Source organism: Hordeum vulgare, chromosome 1H (genome assembly GCF_904849725.1).
Source record: "Hordeum vulgare subsp. vulgare chromosome 1H, MorexV3_pseudomolecules_assembly, whole genome shotgun sequence".
NCBI lineage: Eukaryota > Viridiplantae > Streptophyta > Magnoliopsida > Poales > Poaceae > Hordeum > Hordeum vulgare.
The window spans coordinates 111,108,071-111,113,512 of record NC_058518.1 but is presented as its reverse complement, the minus strand read 5'-3'; positions in this window follow the sequence as shown (position 1 = coordinate 111,113,512).

Below are 5,442 nucleotides of genomic sequence, written 5' to 3'. Positions count from 1 at the left end.
CTGTTACAACAAAGTTATCAAATTCATCCAGGCATAAGCTAGCAGGTTTATCAAAAGGAATATCACTCTCATCGAATCTAAAAAGAGAATTTACCTCTACTACCTGTATCGGGTTATCAAGACCATATATCTCTTCGATAGGTGGTAGATTTTTGACATCTTCAGATTTGATGCCTTTCTCTTTCATAGATTTCTTAGCTTCTTTCATATCTTCAGGACTGAGGAATAAAATACCTCTTTTCTTAGGAGTTGGCTTAGGAGGCGGTTCGGGAATAGTCCAAGCATTCTCATTGCACAAGATGTTATTCAATAGGATCTCAACTTGTTCTACGGTTCGTTCCCTAAAAATACAACCGGCACAACTATCCAGGTGGTCTTTAGAAGCATCGGTAAGTCCATTATAGAAGATATCAAGTATTTCATTCTGCTCAAGAGGGTGATCAGGCAAACCATTTAGTAGCTGGACAAGCCTCCCCCAAGCTTGTGGGAGACTCTCTTCCTCAACTTGCGCAAAGTTGTATATTTCCTGCAAGGCAGCTTGCTTCTTATGGGCAGGGAAATATTTTTCAGAGAAGTAGTAGATCATATCCTAGGGACTACGCACACAACGAGGAGCAAGAGAAGTGAACCAAGTCTTAGCATCATCGTTTAGCAAGAAAGGAAACAGCTTGAGGATATAGTAGTGGCGGATCTTCTCCTCACTAGTGAATAGGGTGGCTATATCGTGCAGTTTGGTAAGATGGGCTACAACCGTTTCAGACTCATAACCGTGAAAAGGATCAGATTCGACCAGAGTGATTAACTCAGGGTGGATAGAGAATTCATAATCCTTATCGGTCACAAAGATAGGCGAAGTAGCAAACTTCGGGTCGTATTTCATCCTAGCGTTCAAAGATTTTTCTTTCCACTTGCGCAGTAATTTCTCAACATCATAGCTATCCTTACAAGCAAGAAACTCCTCAGCTATCTCTCCCTCCACAACATAACACTCAGGCATATCAGGCAATTCATATCTAGGAGAGCTAGTTCTAACAGGCAAAATAGCAGGTTCTACTTCAATAGTAGCAGCAGTTTCAGAAGTATCATCACATCTAATATTAACTCTAGCAATTTGAGCATCAAGGAATGCACCTAGTGGCAAAGAAGTATCAAGCATAGCATCATCATAAGCATCATGGGCAGCAGAAGTAGCATCATCAAGCACAAGCGACATATTAAGATTTCTAGCACGAGGTGGTGTCGCAAACTTACTCATAACTGAAGGTGAATCAAGTGCACAGCTAGATGGCAGTTCCTTACCTGTCCCCGTAGTTGAGGGCAAGATTTTAGTTCTTGGATCTTTTAGATTCCTCATAGTGACCAGCAGACGTAAATCCCAAGTGACTTAGAGAATATAGCTATGCTTCCCCGGCAACGACGCCAGAAAAAGGTCTTGATAACCCACAAGTATAGGGGATCGCAACAGTTTTCGAGGGTAGAGTATTCAACCCAAATTTGTTGATTCGACCCAAGGGGAAGCCAAAGAATATTCTCAAGTATTAGCAGTTGAGTTTTCAATTCAACCACACCTGAAAGATTTAGTATCTGCAGCAAAGTATCAGTAGCAAGGTAATGTGACAGCAACAGTAGCAACAGTAACCAGTAGCAACAAAGTGACAGCAGTAGCGACAAAGTAACAGTAGCAGAAGCGATAGCAGTAGCGACAGAGTAACGTAGCAAGGACCAGTAGGAAAAACTCGTAGGCATTGGATCGGTGATGGATGATTATGCCGGATGGTATTCATCATGCAACAGTTATAACACGGAGAGATATGTAACTAGCTCTAGTTCGTCAATGTAATGTAGGCATTTATTCCGATGTAGTCATACGTGCTTAGGGAAAGAACTTGCATGACATCTATTGACCATCCCTCCCGTGGCAGCGGGGTCCTAATGGAAACTACAGGATATTAAGGTTCTCGTTTTAATAAACAACCGGACCAACGCATTAACACTTGGTGAATACATGAACTCCTCATACTATGATCATCTCCGGGAGTGGTTCTGGCTATTGTCACTCCGGGGTTGCCGGGTCATAACACATAGTAGGTGACTACAACTTGCAAGATAGGATCAAGAACACACATATATTGGCGACAACATAATAGGTTTAGATCTGAAATCATGGCACTCAGGCCGTAGTGACAAGCATTAAGCATGGCAAAGTAGTAGCAACATCAATCTCACAACATAGTGGATACTAGGGATCAATCCCCGTCAAAACTAACTCAATTACATGATAGATCTCATGCAACCCATCACCATGCAGCAAGCCTACGACGAGATTACTCACAAACGGTGAAGAGCATCATGGAATTGGCGATGAAGGAAGGTTGGTGATGATGATGGTGACGATCTCCCCTCTCCGTAGCCCAGAACGGACTCCAGATCTTCCCTCTAGAGGAAGAACAGGAGGTGGCGGCGCCTCGATATCGTAAAACGCGATGAACTCTTCTCCTTGATTTTTTACGGACGAAAGGGATTAAATAGACCTGAGATTGGAGGCGATCGAGCTTCGTGGGCCCCACAAGCCTGCCAGGCGCGGCCAGGGGGGCCCGCGCCTGGTGGGCTTGTGGGCTCCAAGCTCCACTTCCTCCATTGATTCTTGCGCCAGTATTTTTTATATATTCCACAAAAAATCCCCGTAAATTTCCAGGTCATTCCGAGAACTTTGTATTCTGCACAAAAACAACACCATGGCAATTCTGCTGAAAATAGCGTTAGTCTGGGTTAGTTCCATTCAAATCATGCAAATTAGAGTCCAAAACAAGGGAAAAAGAGTTTGGAAAAGTAGATACGATGGAGACGTACCAGACCCCATCACGAGAGTGACCATATCACTCCCGCCACTAGTAATGCGGGTTACTTGCTAGCACACCAGAGTAATCAGCACATCCTCGTCCCATAAAGGGGTATCGTGGTCGCACATGTAAGGTTGGGACGGTCGACAAATCTTAAATCTAATCCCATTTCCCAAACCACTCACACAAAACCTTTCCGGTACCCCACTTCTTTCTCAAGTGGTCATCCAGCTCAACACCATCACCCTCGGGCATTAGTGGCACCCGACGGGGTTTTCGTATAACCTTTAATATCACCTTGTGTTCCATTACCATGCTTATGCTCATCCTATGTGTAGCAATACTATCTACTTATCAACTTTACATTAGCATGGCCATCATAGATGGTAAGGTCATGCTCAAATGCAAGTTCTCTAGAGGAGACATGGGTAACACCATATTAATCATGACTATGTGCGTGGGAATATTGTAATCAACATTGTCATGCATAAATATTTTTCTCAGACATGGTAAAAGGGCTGCTTGCCGTCAACTACCATCAGAAACAAACACAGTAAGCCACACAACAATCAGAAACAAAAGTGCTCTAAAAATAGAAACTTTATTTTTCTTGGACCTCTCTGGTCATAGGAAAAATACGTGAAGCTTGTTCTAGGAGATTTGGATCATCAGAGATTTTTGAATGGGGGAAAAGAGGAATAGGTGATCCTATATGAAGTCTACAGAAAACATTCTGCTTAAAATGAGTGGAGGCACTAATTTAATAGAGCATGAATTTAGAAACATTTAGGAAGTGGTTTCACTAGATTTGGAGTTGGTATGAATTCCTATGGATTTTCTAATATGGAACAAATAGAAAAAGGGGCTATTTATTTGATGCAACAGAAATATAGCACATAAAAATGTTCACCAAGGCTAGGAAATTACTGCATGATTTTAGAAGTCTCTGAAAATTGGGATCACCCCGTTTGGAGTTGATTTGAGTGTTGCAAGAATTTACGAAGGTGGAGTTTGAAATAATCAGATCCATGTTTGCATAAGATCTCTACATAAAATATCTTTGGAAAACGTGCAAAGAACATATTCGGATAGATCTTGATTGTTGGAATCTACAGAAACTTGTATCACCTAATTTGGATATAAAATGAATTAACTGTGGATTTTAGAAGTTTTTGATAAAAATAAAATGGGAAAAGGGGGTTTACTAGAGGGTTAAATCGCGCTCTGCGCACTAGACAGGCCGCGGGCCGGCCCAGCTGCTCACTCACGCCAACGAAGGCCACGCTGAAAGTGTATTTCCTCGACTACGGTTTCTGCACGCGAAGGCGGCCACAGCGATAGGCCGTCTCCACTTAACCCAACCGGCGGGCCTGGCCGGCCTAGAGGCTGACCAGTGGGGTCGCCAGCCCCGCTGGCAGGTTCATCCCCTTCCATGAGCTGGCGCTCACTCGAGGGGAGGGGAGGCATTGGCGAGCACTCCCGCAGCCTGCCCCGGTGACACTGGTTGTCTCCGGCGACCCTCTGGCCGTCAGTAAGCTTGGGAGGGGGAGGCTCACCCATCCCCACACCGTACGAATGCTGAAGCCCATAGGAGCATCATCGGTGATGGCGACAAACCGCGCGACAACAGGTTTGGGCAGCACGGCCCGACCGAGTATAGGATCTCGAGCGGTTGGGGAAGGGGTCTCCGCGGCGCCTGCGGTGCCCTAACTCTTTGGCCGCATCGGTTGAGGTTTGCTCTGTTCAGTTCAGTTAAAGAAGAGATGGTATCTTGCTTATTTCAATTATCCGGGCTCGCCATCAATAGATACTATGAATAAGTAAGTCTTTCTTTTTTGAATAGCCAGTGGGAGAACTTACTTTTCCGGCTATCGATGAACAATGCCGTCCGCTTTTCCTTTTTTAGTTTCCACGTGGCCTAGAGAGGGAGGGGCCGCCCGAGAGGCTTGGATTTGAGCGAGGGCCGGTAGATGACCTCGGCAATGGGAACGAATCGCAAGGCATGGGAGAAGCTCGGGGTTGGTTTGGGAGGTTGTTAGGAAGGAGGGGGGAGGGTGGTCTGGAGGTTCACGGTGCTCGGGGAGAGCCAAAAGGAGAGGGGGCAATGAGGAGGACCTCAGATGCGCTCGGATGCTCTGGACACAGTGGCCACATGCGTGCTTGACCCTTTGGCTGCACCCTAGCGTCAGCGAGCGGTGTTGACGGTCAAGGGAGGATGTGTGGTGCTCTGGGACATGCTGCCCTCACTGGACCCGAGCTGCAGCAAGAGGCCAAGCTGCAGAGCACTGTTTCTGCATGCCAGTGGAGTGGTCACCACGGCCACTCATGCCTACGTTGTCCTTAAGACCAGTCAAATATGTCTTTAACCCAGGGCATGCATGCATGAAGCTGATGGTGGATTTTGGAAGTATATGAAGATGGTTAGGCTGGGTTTTCATTGCGGGTTTAGTTTACATCAGCAAACTTTGGGCTAGAAATGAGGGCACTTACTGGAGGCTTGTGAAACAAAACCTTGTCTAGCATTATTTGGTATGGAAGGAGGTGGAATGATGCATTTGCATGCTAGAGGCTCTCTGGAAAGAGGCGGGGGCCTTGTCTTGAG